We start from the raw sequence: 14,394 nt of genomic DNA, 5'->3' as shown, positions 1-14,394 counted from the left end.
ATTTCCAAAATTTCCTTCTCATAAATAGGTTTGTGTAAATACTTTCCTTTGATTGGACAAATTTCAAAAGAAATGGATCTTCCTTCTTGCATTAAAACAACACCAATTCCATTTCCCAAGGCATCACATTCCACAATAAAGGTTTTTGTCAAGTCTGACATAGCTAAGGCTGGTGCTTGGCGCATTGCCTCTTTAAGATGTTCAAAGGCCTTAGTTGCTTCTAGAGTCCAAGAAAATGCATCTTTCTTTAGTAATGTTGTTAGAGGTGCTGCTACTCTCCCATAATTCTTTACGAATTTGGGACAATATCTTATCAACCAGAGAAATCCTTGAAGGTGATTTATGGTTGTGGGGATTTTCATTCCTTAATGGATTTAATTTTTTTAGGCTATACATTAACACCCTCATGGGATACAATCTGACCCAAATATTCCACCTCCTGTATGCTAAACAAACATTTGGATGTTTTTCATAAAATTATTTCTCCTCCAATAGTTTGAACACATTGTCCACATGTTGAACATTATCCTTCCAAGACTTGGTGTAGATTAGTATATCATAAAAAATACTAACTAAATTTATAATTAATGGTTTGAAAAATGAATTCATCAAACCTTGAAATGTGGAAGGTGCATTAGTAAGTCCAAAAGGCAAGACCAAAAATTCATAATGACCCGCATGAGTTATGAATGTTTTTTTATAGAATGTCATTAGTCTTCATTCTAATTTGATTATATCCTTAACGAATATCTGGTTTGGTGAAGAAAATTTCTCCATGTAATTCATCTAATAATTCATCAGTGAAAGGAATGAGAAATTTACCTTTAATAGTGAGCTTACTGAGCTCCCTATAATCTGGAGACATACACCATGATCCATCCTTCTTTTTCACCAATACTACTAGAGCAGAGAAAGAACTTTGTTGAATTATACCGACCTCTAGAATTTTTGCAACCATACGTTCAATTTCACTCTTTTGGGCATAGGGATATTTGTAAGGCCTAATGTTTAGAGGAACACTTCCTAGAATTAAATGAATAGCATGATCATCATCACGAATAGGTGAGAGGCCTTTGGGAGTCTCAACTACCTTGGAATGATTTTCCAAGACTTTTTGGAGATCTGGAGAAATAAATGATTTCAAAGTTTGAATCTATAGTGTGCATAATTGTAAAATTACACCGCACTATTCTTTCTTTAGAAGTTTCTTCATGCCGTTGGAGCTATTTATATTTCATTGTTTCCATGTGATACCCCTTAATTCAACTTCCCTTCCTTCCCAAAAAAACTTCAAGAAAAATTCTTGAAAATTAAAAGTTATCATCCCCAAATATTGCAACCATTGGACTCCTAATACAACACCAACACAACCCATTGGAATGAAAATCATTGGACTATTCAATACATATTCCTCCATGGTTAGCTTGATATTACGGCACTTTCTAATGATATTTATAGTTCCTCGATTTGCAACCATCACTTGAAACTATAGTGATGGATATAGGAACTAATTCAATTCCTTGGCTATGTTACAATGAATAAAATTATGGGTACTACCCAAATAAATCAACACCATTACCTTTTTATTCTTGATATATTCTTCTATCTTGAGAGTTTGAGGAGTGGTTATTCCTGCCAATGCATTACAATATATGGTCCGATTCATTTCTTCTTTCTCAGTCGTTGGTTCCTTGTGTATATCCTCCTATTTTGATGTTTGTCGTTCCTTTTATCCCTCCTCTTCCCAATCTATGTAAAATAATTTCTTCTCAACACACTTACGACCTCTAGAGTATTTACTATCACAACTGCAACAAAATCCCTTTTCTCTTTTTTCTTCCAACTGTTGTGGTGTCAACCTTGTAGGTCATGGAATTCTAGGACAAAAACACTTCCATATTTATAGTTGAGAGTGGTAGACTTCCTTGTTACCATAATTTTTCTTTCAACTTTTCTTACCACTATAAATGCCTTCTCCAATGAATCAGGTTCCCAAAGGTGAACCTAATATTAGACATTATCCTTTAAAGTACCTATGAACACATCTATCCTATGCTCCTCTGGAATATCTATTTCCATGATATTCAGATATTTGGAAGTCCTCAATTGGATCCACAATTGAACCCTTTTATTTGAGATTTATCAATTGGTTAAAGAATGTGTTTCTCTTTGTATCGTCATAAAGTGCTATCATTTCCTCAGCAAAAATTAACCAAGTGAAAAGTGGATTACGAGAGAAAATCCATCGATATGATACAAAATGATTGGTTTCTAAATATAAATATGCAGTGCATACCTTTTGTTTGTGTTTCACATCATGGAGATCAAAATATTTCTCCATTTGTAGTATCCATGTTACTGAATCCTTGCCATAAAACTTCCTCATATCTATATTTGGAATGTGGTGAGTCTTAAAATCAACATTGGACTCTCTAAAATACAAATTCATATTCCTTTTTTCCTCATCATGATTTTCATGTATTACCTTATCACCACTGAGTATATTTTTTTGTAGCAACTTTGCCTAACCTCCCTTCAAACCTTCCATGTTTGTTTTTAAACCTTCCATATCCCCTTTTAAACCATCCATGTCTCCTTTATATTTTTCTATAAACCATCAATATTAACATTCATCACTCCCAATTCATTTTTAGTTTCTTTTTGGGAGCGTGAAATTTGTTGCACTTGGTCTTGGAACTTTGGTATATCATGTTGCATTTCTTCCTCTTCTGCATGTGTCAAATTAGATATTTCTGGTTTTTTACTAGATGTGTCAATTTTTTTGGTTTCAAGACATATTGGAATGAAATTTAATGATATATATTCTTCCCTATTCCCTTTAAATCACTTCAAACTAATTCATCAAAAATAATTTATGCAAACTAAAAAAAACTATACACACCTTTTTCCTTGGTTTTTGGAGCTAGATATTGTATCTCTGTAATTTTGACTCTCCAAGGTTTGAAATTCATTTTTGTGCTATCCCTATGATTTTTCTTTCCAATGCCACAAGTTAAACGAAAATTGGATTCTTCAAGATAAAGTTATGCCCAATCTTCGATGATGGCCCGATTATGGACTAGTTCAGTAGAGTAAACTTGTATGGATTTCCACATGTCACTATTTCAACATTTAGCCATGAAAATAATAAAAAAACAAAATTGTGCACTTCTGGTCACATTTTAAAAAATTTGAGTATGATTCTTAGATAGAAAGTTATGATGATTTCCCCTGGTCACCTGTTTGAGATTGAATTCTAGAGACTGCAAAAAACCGTAACTTCTTCAGACCATATCTAAGAAAAGATAGCGAACTAATATCTGAAACTATTAGAAGAATGTCACCAATATTTCATCACTACGTGGCCGAAATTTTAGATTAATAAGCCTCATATAAAAAAATCTATAGTGAAAATACCAAGATGTCCTATTTGAAGCAGCAAAACCCTAGAATCCAAAGCTCTGATACCAAATGATATGCAACCATCTCACAAAATAGAAGAAAAAATAAATAAACGACTTGAGAAATAGCCTCTTCAAGGGGTAAACCTCCTTTACATCACATAAATTAACAATTTGTGGATGATACAAATGAGAAGACTTCCTTTCTATATATAGGAGTCTAAGGGGTAACAATATAATTACAGCCTACATAACAATAATAATGTAAGGACACAATAATAACAATAGTGGGCTTCTATGGGGCACAAAAGTAGCAGTATGGATGCTATATTAACAATAAAATACATGGAATACATTATTATTATAGGTACCTAACATAGTTTCTCAGCTATTGACCTCCCAAGATCAGGATTAGTGATATCAAAGTGTGTTATGACTCCAAGGCAATCAGGATTTCAGGGGTCTTGAGTGGAAGTTCTGAAATCTACTCAGACTGGGAAAACCTTTTCGATATTACCCCTAGGTACCACATTGGTTTCTTTTATGGTGAGCTACTGAGTTTTCTCCACTATCCAAGATCGTAAGTCATCCATCAGAATGACCTGAAGTCCCATTAAAACTTATTTAATTCAATATTTGAAGCTTTCGAAAAATGCATTCAAGCACTCTATTCCACTAATAACTCGATGAAACCCTATCAAACTCAATTAAAACCCTCCCCAACCAAGATCATAAGAATTTCATAGAAAATATCTCATCAGTAGATATTTTTGACAAATCCATTTTGATTTTCATGTAACTACATTTCCTTTCTGAAAGCAATCGTTTATCCTTTCCTCATAAAAACAATTGATTTTCTTACAACTTTGGACAAAAAAAGAGCCATTTTGGATGAACTAGAAGGATGAAGGGGATTTATTTTTCTTTATTTTTGTCGCATAACAATGGGGGATTAATCTGATGGTTCAAGTCTAGATGAAGGCCCAAAACCAAGCCAAAATTATGCAATTAAAGTTGATAGGAAAAGCCACCCAGCAAGTCTAAATAGAAATCTATTGAAGATCAAATGAGACACGACCTCCACTTGAATATAAACCACCATCTTAGAAGAGAAAATATGAATGATATTTGTTACAACAACCCCTACGTCTACTTGCAGCTTGGTTTTGGGTTTGACCTTCGAGGAGAAAAAATTTGTGTCCTCAAATTTCATCTCCTTATCATCAACAAGTGGCATCTTTCCATGACACCTCCCTCTTGGCCTTTATGCAAACCCTCAACGACGACGATGCAAGAAACACCTCTAGTTTCTTCTCTACATGCTAACTAGAAATATGACTTGCATAGGTTCAAGTTTGAGCCCATTAGAGAATCCATCATTTATAAGGATATGACCTAGTACTATAAGATGGAAATGATCACTTTTGCCAATACAGACATGGTGATTATTAGTGTCGCCTCTATTGAGTTCTCATGTGCCTGCAAACTCAACAAGAACCCTCACATCAAGTGTTATGAAACCACCTCACAAAAAGATAGAAAAGATAGATCAACGCCTTAGAATTCAGCCTCTTCGAGAGGGCAACCTCCTTTACATTACATAAATGAACAATTCTTTGATGATTCAAATGAAAAAACCTCCTTTCTATTAATAGGAGTCTAAGGAGTCACAATATAACCTAGCCGACCTAACAATAATAATATAAATCCACAAAAATAACAATAGAGGGATTCTATGGGGCACAATAATAACAATATGGGGACAATAGGGGCACAACAATATTAATAAGGGATACAACTACAATAGTAATGGTGCAATCACTAGTATTATAGGGACCTAACATGCCCCTCTCCTTCAAAAAAAGTGTTGTCCTCAACGCTTGAGTAGTTCTAGATGCTTCTGTATAAAATTCTCATCCTCCCATGTGAAATCTTCAGCAGATAAGTTCTTCCACTTGATGAGATACTCCGAAATTGATCGATTTCATAGCTATCGAGTTCTTGTTTCAGTGACTGCTTCCCGTTCCAATATAATTTTTCCTTCCTCGTCAAGTTCTGGCAATATTGTTTGAACTCAGAGCTTGTCGCCTATAACCTTGTTTAAACATGAAACATGGAAAACTGGGTGCACTCGAGAAGCTGCAGGAAGCTCCAATTTGTATGCCATAGTACCAATCTTTTGCAACACCTTGTACGGGCCATAATACTTTGGTGATAATTTATTATCCTTCTTAGCTTGCTTGAGGGACATTTGTTTATATGGTTGTAGCCGTAGGAATACCCAATCACCTACATCAAAACTTCTTTCACTGCGATGCTGATCTGCCTGTTGTTTCATTCTATTCTATGCCAACAGGAGGCTATCTTTTAAGAATTGGAGGACTTCTTGTTGATGTTCAATGTGATGTTCCACTACTTGAACCTTAGAATTTTCTCTTAAATATGATGTGATGGATGGTGGCTGATATCCATAAAGTGCCATAAATGGGGTCATTTTTGTTGTTGTATGGAAGGAAGTGTTATACCACCATTCAGCCAGAGGCAACCATTTGACCCATTGTGTCTGTTTATTAGATACAAAGCAATGAAGATATCCTTCCAAACATTTGTTTACTATCTTAGTTTTCCCATCAGATTGAGGATGATAAGATGAGCTATGAGCTAACTGAGTACCAAGATAAGAAAATAATTTTGTCCAAAAATTTCTAGTGAAAATGGGATCTCTATCACTTACAATAATCTTTGGATTTCCATGTAGCTTTTGAATTGTTTCCATAAATGTAGTAGAAACTATACTGGCTTTAAATGGATGTGATAATGCACAGAAGTGTGCATACTTGGTAAGTCTATCAAGTACCACCATGATGACACTCTTTCCCTCAAACTTGGGTAAACCTGTGATAAAATCCATCGAGACCTCCTCCCAATGTTGGCTTGGAATGGATAAAGGCTATAATAGACCCGGGGTCTTAATTGTTTCAACTTTATTTTGTTGGCAAACCAAACATTCCGCCACAAACTTCTGAATATCCAATTTAAGGCCATCCCAAAAAAATTCCTTCTTAACCCTGTGGTAAGTTTTTAGAAATCCTGAGTGCCCTCCTAAGGGAGAAGTGTGCAATTCCATAAGAATCTTTTGTTTGAGTTGGGAATTCTTACAGAGGTATAAGCGATCTTTGTACCATAACGAATCATTTTGCCAGCTAAATGTATCATATGTACTGGGATCTTGTTGTAACTTTCGAATAAGTGCCCACACTTCTTCATCGTTCTTCCATTCCTCCCTTTCTTTGTTTATCCAATCTAGTTGGATAATAGAAATGGCGCACAACAATGCTTCCACATCCTCATCCTTTCTTGAGAGTGCATCTGCCACCACATTTTGCTTCCCTTTTTTGTAGATGATTTGAAAGTCATAGCCCAACATCTTTGTGACCCACTTTTGTTGCTCTTCAGAGGATAATCTTTGTTCTAAAAAGTATTTAAGGCTATCATGATTTTTTTTTACCTTGAAGTGTCTCCCCATTAGGTAGGGTCATCATTTCTTAAGTGCATGTAGTATTGCCAACATTTCCTTCTCAAAAATAGCTTTGTGTAAAAACTTTCCCTTGATTGGACGACTTTCAGAAGAAATGGGTCTTTCATCTTGCATTAAAACAACACCAATTCCATTTCCTGAAGCATCACATTCCACAATAAAGGTTTTCGTGAAGTCCGGTGCAGCTAAGACCGATGCTTGGCACATTGGTTCTTTAAGATGTTCGAATGCCTTTGTTGCTTCTGGAGTTCATGAAAATGCATCTTTCTTCAATAATGTTGCTAGAGGTGCTTCTATTCTCCCATAATTCTTAACAAACTTGTGATAATCACCTATCAACCCAAGAAATCCTTGCAGATGCTTTATGGATGTGGGGATTTTCCATTCCTTAATGGCTTTAATTTTGCTAGGGTCTACCTTAACTCCTTCATGAGATACAATATGACCCAAATATTCCACCTCTTGTACTTCAAAGAAACATTTGGATCTTTTTTCATATAATTGTTTCCCCTCCAATATTTGTAGCACCCTGTCAACATGTTCAACATGATGCTTCCAAGACTTGCTGTAGATTAGTATATCATCAAAAGATACTAACAAAAAATTTCTAAGGAAGGGTTTGAAAATGGAATTCATCAAACCTTGAAATGTAGAAGGTGCATTGGTAAGGCCAAAAGGCATGACCAAAAATTCATAGTGACCGTCATGAGTTCTAAATGATGTTTTTGGAGTGTCTTCAGTCTTCATTCTGATTTGATGATATCCTGAACAAAGATCCAACTTGGTGAACTAAATTGATCCATGCAATTATTCTAGTAATTCATCAATGACAGGAATGGGAAACTTATCTTTAATAGTGAGCTTGTTAAGCTCTCTATAATCCAGACACATGCACCATGATCCATCCTTCTTGTGCACCAATACTACTGGAGCAGAGAAAGAGCTTTGACTATGTTGAATTATACTAGCCTCTAGCATTTCTGCAACCATACGTTCAATTTCACTCTTTTGAGCATAGGGATATCTGTACGGCCCGATGTTTGGAGGAACACTTCCTGGAATCAGATGAATAACATGATCATGATCACGAATAGGTGGGAGACCTTTGGGAGTCTCAAATACTTTGGAATGATTGTCCAAGACTTTTTGGAGATCTGGAGAAATAGATGATTCCGATGTGGAAACATCTAGCGAACATAATTGTGCAATTACACCTCTTTGTTCCCTTTTTAGAAGCTTTTTCATACTGTTAGAGCTGATTATCTTTCCTGGTTTCCCTACAATACCCCTTAATTCAACTTCCTTTCCTTTCGCAGAAAATTTCATGAAAAGTTCTTGAAAATTAAAAGCTATTGTACCCAAGGATTGTAGCCATTGGACTCCTAGTACAACATCGGCACCTCCCATTGGAATGGAAAGCATTGGGCTAGTCAGTACATATTCTCCCATGGATAGCTTGATATTATGGCACTTTCCAGAGAAATTTATTGTTCCTCCATTTGCAATCATCACTTGACACTCTGGTGCTGGATATAGGAAGCAATTCAATTCTTTTGCTACCTTACAATGAATAAAATTGTGGGTACTTCCTAAATCAATCAACACTATTACCTTTTTCTTCTTGATTTGTCCTTCTATCTTGATGGTTTGAGGAGTGGTAATTCTAGCCAATGCATTACAAGATATGGTCAGATTCATTTCTTCTTTATCTAGGATTTGTTCCTGGAGTATATCCTCTTCTTTTGACCTTTCTTGCTCCTTTTCTTCTTCCTCTTCACAATCTATGTAGAATAGTTTCTTCTCAGCACACTTATGACATTTAGTGTATTTTCTATCACAACTGTAACAAAGTCCTTTTTCTCTTTTTTCTTCCAATTGTTGTGGTGTCAACCTTATAGGTTGTAGAAGACTAGGGGAAACAACACTTCCATCTTTATAGTTGTGAGTGGTATGCTTCCTGGTTGCCATAATGTTGTGGGGAAAAATGCCTATGCAGGACGATCCTATCCACCTAAGGTGTGACAGTGCCTTAGCAACAAACGAATACAGCTAAATCGGTTTCTTCCTTTATGAAATGTGAAAGAGGGGAGATTGGTAGACTTACCGTTCTCTTCCGGTTGTCCCTCGATCTAGATCCTCTTCTCTTTGGGTGTCCACAGCTACTCGCCTCCTCGCTTGCTCAAGAGAACAGCTACTTGATTCCCACGAGATCACAAGAGAACAACTACCTGTGACAAGAGAACAGCTACTTGCGACTAGAGAAGAACACAACACAAAGGCAAATATACATATTCATAAATGATTCAGGATTAGAAGTAAATCAAATACACTAATGCAATCATACAAATACACCAGCATATAGGAGCAAACCAAGATAGCTTTATTGATAAGTAACAGGGTTCAGGAAGAGATACAACCCATAGGGCTCCAATCCAGCATCTCCTTCCCAGTAGAATGGAATTCCTTCTTCAGCTCCCTTTAAAGCATTAAGCACCCAATGATCCAGTCTCAAACCAACAACAATTCTTTGCATTCACAAAATTCCAGCCTCCTCTTCCCATGGAGGAGAGATCTATATATAGATCTTTTGGAGAGAGGATGAGTCAGCTTGAGGCTGGTATGAAACTGACTAGTGTCCTCTCCCTCTCTCAGTTCTTGAGTCCACTTGGAGGTTCTTGCTTCCACTTGGAGATTTGGAACCTCTTACTCATCACCAGTCGAATTCCCTGATACGAGTGTCATTTTGGAAGCTTCCTGGGCATTGACACCTTGAGGAATGACTCTGCCACTTGTCCAAACTCGCTCAGCGCAGGTAGCCTTTGTTGGAGTTGACATTCAACGCAGGTAGATAGTGGAGTAGTTGACATTCAGCGCAGATTCTCAGTGGAGCAGTTGACATGATCCAGAATTGGTTTGCTTTTGAGTGCTTTCAGGTGGAGAACTTCTGTGAATTGCTGTGGTTAGTTGGCCTTGTTCCTCTAGGGGTAGGAACAACATGTTTAGGGACTTTGGATCCCTTAGATTATGGACATTTCATGCTCGATGCTGTAAGGCACAAAAATGTCTATAACAGTTGCCCCCTAAAGTATGAGGCCGTTTATCGGGTGAAATGCTTTATCCAGGAGGGTCCGAAGTTCATCCATCTGCTGGGAGGAGACCTGTAATAAAATAAAATACAATACATTATGATTCAGACTGCTTTCATGATCTAGCTGAGGCGTGCATTCCCATGCTCAGCTTTATAAATTCACTTTTGTACATAGAACAGACGATCGTCTGATGGTAGACTGATAATTTTGGCGAAATTATCATCCTTTGAGTAGGATGATCATCTACTGCAATGATGTACATGTCAAATGTTTTTATTTTTCTTGAATATATATCGCAGCCCGGATGGATGAAACTAGATCCAGGGTCTTCAAACTCGTTCGATCTTCACTCTAAGTACAAGTCGATCCATGTGAGAATTGCGCTGAAGTCGAACATGGAAAGACATCGCTTGATTACCGGTCAATGATGTAAACCGTTAACAAGCGCGAGAGGGATCACCGATAATGATAATGATCCTCAAGGTACTGCAGTACAATTCACGTGGTGTGAATAAAGGACTTGGCGTCGAACACCACGCAAAATCTTCTGGTCAAAGGTCATTGATGTATACCTGTCGCCGGAAGTGAGAAACTTGCCATTGAGGCATGCAAGCTTCAAAGTACTGAAGGGGTTGTTCCTAGATCAACTCCTTGGATAATGAGCTGATGTCGACAAGGAGCGATCCATCACAGGAGGGCCTTAATGAATCCCACATCAGTGACACGGAACGGAGCTAATGATTTTAATGGAGGCGAAAACGATCTGTGACATATGATTCAGGGTGGCGGTCATGAATGGATGAAGGATAATGTATGGCAGTGGATGGGACCTGGTTGACTCTTTCCGAACGACTTCTCTTGAACATATGGCGACACTGATGCGATGGATCGGTATCATTACCCCAAATATGGATGGTATGGCAAGACCATGGTGATGTGACCGGTGAACGAAACAACCCAACCCGATTGTGATACGGAGGAAAAGTGTCATGTTCAAGAACGACCTGCTACCATCAAAGTTCTCTTTAGTTTTCTCCCAATTTTTCCCTAGTCATTGCTGACCAGTACCTATTTATTTTTATCAAGCTTGAGGAGGATAACATATGCTTGTTCTATAACCTGCCCTTCGGGCAAGCCCATCGCTATGTTTTAACGAGCCTAGCGATGGTGAAACTCATTCTCGTCTAAAGACAAGTTTGTCGCTATTTAATAATTTTAACGAGTCTAACGGCAAGGATAACTCGGTTCTTTTCATTTTTAGAGAGTCTGAAAAGATACATAAAGTCAACTCCAAAATTCCTTTTTCGTCATCTAATCCCTTAAGTCCGAAAAAGTATAAAACAATACAGAAGGGATGAGTTTTCGATATCTTTAACGAGCCGAACAAAACAAGCGCTCGATCTTTTTGTGCAATGATCCCTCAGGTCCAAAAAGATTAAAATCTAGAAGAGGGATAGCACTTCCGGTCCTTTAACGAGCTGGAAGGCCAAGACTCGGCAATCTTTTCATATTTTACGAGTCAATTGAAAAGAGCTTAAAGAAGACTCGTCTTTTGAGGAACGAGTGATAAACAGGGATAACAGCTGATTCCAGGTACAGGTTGGAATTTTCCAATCATGGCAGTGTCACAAGGATGGCTAGGTGAAATCACTCTTCGCAGCTGTTCCTCAAAATGGGTAAACAATCATATGGGGGTGAACGATCGGCCAAATGCAAAGTGGAGGTGGCAGGTGCAAACACGACCAAGGCTTTTATGGCTGATAAATTTATGATCACAGTGGTTATTTACCGGGATAGGTTCATTTTTTAGTTAAAAATGAGCTTAAACACTGGAGGAAACATTGCTCACTGCTTATATTTATTTTTTAATGAGCATGAAGACCACGTTAAAACTGCTCAGATCTTGCGTTTATTTTTTAACGAGCATGAACTTTATGCTAAAACTGCTCGATTACCCAGTCATAAGATAAGAGTGTCTCATCAAGATTCTATTTTTTATGGAGCTTCATCTCACTAAGCTTTGCTCCCCATCCTTTCTTTATGCAAGTTTGGAAACGACTAATCCTACGAGTTTAAAGGGTTAGAGGTCCTAAAAATTTAAAAAATAAATAGTTGCCCCTTGCTTGCACTCCGAAAGGTTTGCATGCCCCCAGGTATAAAACAGAGTTTCAAGGTTACCTCTACTTACCCTCCGCCAAAACATTTGTTTTAATCGAGAGAGGCTTACCTCTTTCAGGTTACCCAAAGATTGTCTCGTCACTCTTTCAAACAAAACACTTCCTCGGCAATGTCTACCGAAATAGACAAGGGTGAATGACTGGTGCCAAACACGTAACTTTGACAAAAGAATCTTATCCTAGAACAACCCCTCTTCCATCCACGGACGGGGTACGGACTAGTCATATTCTCCCGCGGAAACCTACCCTATACCCAAAGTTTCCCTGCCGAAGCAAGCCAGGATGCATGCCCCCTGGGTTCTAGTCATATCCTCCCGGATTACTCGCGCTCATCAGGAGGACGGACTGTGGGTTGAGACACTTCTTGCATGAATAGACCATTTAGGGATGGCACATGACTATTTGCGATGCATGATCCGGGAAACGAAAGTTGGTCTACGAGCTTGACCATTCTTCCTTCATGCGGAAAACACATTACTCTAAAGAGTGAGGAGACTACAGCTCCCATGCAATATATATAGTCTCGTCCAAGGAGTAGGTTATAATCCAAGGGTCCTTGAACGACCATCACGTTTATTTGAACGGTCTTCCCTTTCAATGTTACAGGCACATTGGGGAGGATCCCTAAAGGTCGATTGGTTCCTTTATCAAAACCTGATAGATTTCTCATCTCAGGTAAAAGCGCTGGCGAACCAAGCGCTTTCCAAGAAATAGAGGAAAGGATACTCACAGATGCCCGCTCATCAATGATAGTGCCAGCCATTACCATCCTGTATATTTGACAAATAATTTTGAATGGTATACTGGCTGGCAACCAGGGTCTGCCTAGTTGGTTCCAATCAAAGGACACAACCAGGTTGCTTGGTGGTGGGACCGAATATACGGCCGGATAGCGCTCTGATGAACTTCCTTCCTGCGATAAAGGAATGGTGGCATTGCCCCCTTGATCATCAGAGTCAGTGCTGATGAAGAGAATTTGGACGGTGTCATCTTTATTCTCCTCTGTGATGGTGTCATTCGAAGATGGAGCCTCTGAAGGAAAAACTGGGTCAACTGCCGTATCAGCCTTTTGACTTTCGTCAGGCATGGATCCAGATGGTTCATCTTCAATGACAGGTGCTTCGGCTGACCACCTGGGCGGGTCGGCTGGATTCTCAACTAGCGAGGGACTTGGCAAGAGCTTTTGATATCCAGGAGGAAGTTGCGCTCGTAAAATCGGACGATCTTCCAGAACTCTTTTCGCCTCGTCTAAGAAGGGACAACGGTGGATGGCGTGATCGCCTTCACACAGTCTGCAGGGAAATTTAGCTTTCCCGCTCTGTCCTGGGGCTTCACTCCCACTAGTTGACGGTGAGCAGTCGACATGCCTATCAGAGGTCGATGCTACCGAATTGTGCAAACGGGGGGACCAGTCTCTTAGTATCCAGGGGATACAGGGACAATCTCTATGGAAATGGTCTCCCTTGCATATGACGCATGGCGATTTAGGCCTTACGAGTGCGATGTGTGGATTTTTGTTAGATGACACTTGTTTGCCCCCAGTCGCCTTAGGCTCCTTCTTCTTCTTTTCTTTCTTCTTCTTCTCCTTCTTCTCCTTAGGAACACGGTTTTTTGATTTACCAGTTCCGTAAAGCAAAGAGGAAGGAGGGGAGGAAGATGAAGTGGAAGGCTGGGATGCAGCTCTTGTCTGATCTAACTGTTGACTCGACTGTTCAGGAATGGTGGTATTCTGAACGACATTGGTTGAAAAGAGCCAAACTGGTAGGCCAATTGTCAGTCCTGGAAGCGACAATGTGGCCATGTGGGGCGCACCAACATCTCCCCAAGAGGAGAAGGGACTAGGATTTCCACCAAGGGGAACTCCTTGGTTGGTGTGCTCCATCTTTTCAACCTAAAGATCAACGCAGGATTAAAGGGTGATTGTTCCATTTAAAATAAATTGTTAACGATGCTTTAGACACAACTTGCTTTTTCACTTTTAAAGAGTCGAGAAAAAGCTAAAGATGACTCTAGTCTCCTTCGATGTTTTAACGAGCCTGAAGTGACAAATGCTCGGATGGACTTTTTCTGTTATAGAGTCTGAAAAAGGCCAAAAGAAACTGCTCTGGAGATCTAGGCAGAGGGTGTGCCAAACTTTTCGCAAAACCGCAGAATACTTTTTAGGGTACGGGCGGTCGATCTTCGTGAAT

General features: G+C 38.7%; 1 pseudogene; it reads left to right on the top strand.

Moving 5' to 3' along the window:
* The window catches only part of LOC149192067 (thiamine thiazole synthase 2, chloroplastic-like), a 31,614-nt pseudogene that overhangs the window by 12,295 nt on the left and 4,925 nt on the right, over window positions 1–14,394 (top strand).

Source organism: Pinus tabuliformis, chromosome 2_2 (genome assembly GCF_031772625.1).
Source record: "Pinus tabuliformis cultivar Carrire ecotype Pingquan chromosome 2_2, CPIR1, whole genome shotgun sequence".
NCBI classification, from domain to species: Eukaryota; Viridiplantae; Streptophyta; class Pinopsida; order Pinales; family Pinaceae; genus Pinus; species Pinus tabuliformis.
The sequence above is the reverse complement of the archived record's forward strand: the minus strand, read 5'-3'. Positions and strand labels throughout refer to the sequence as shown.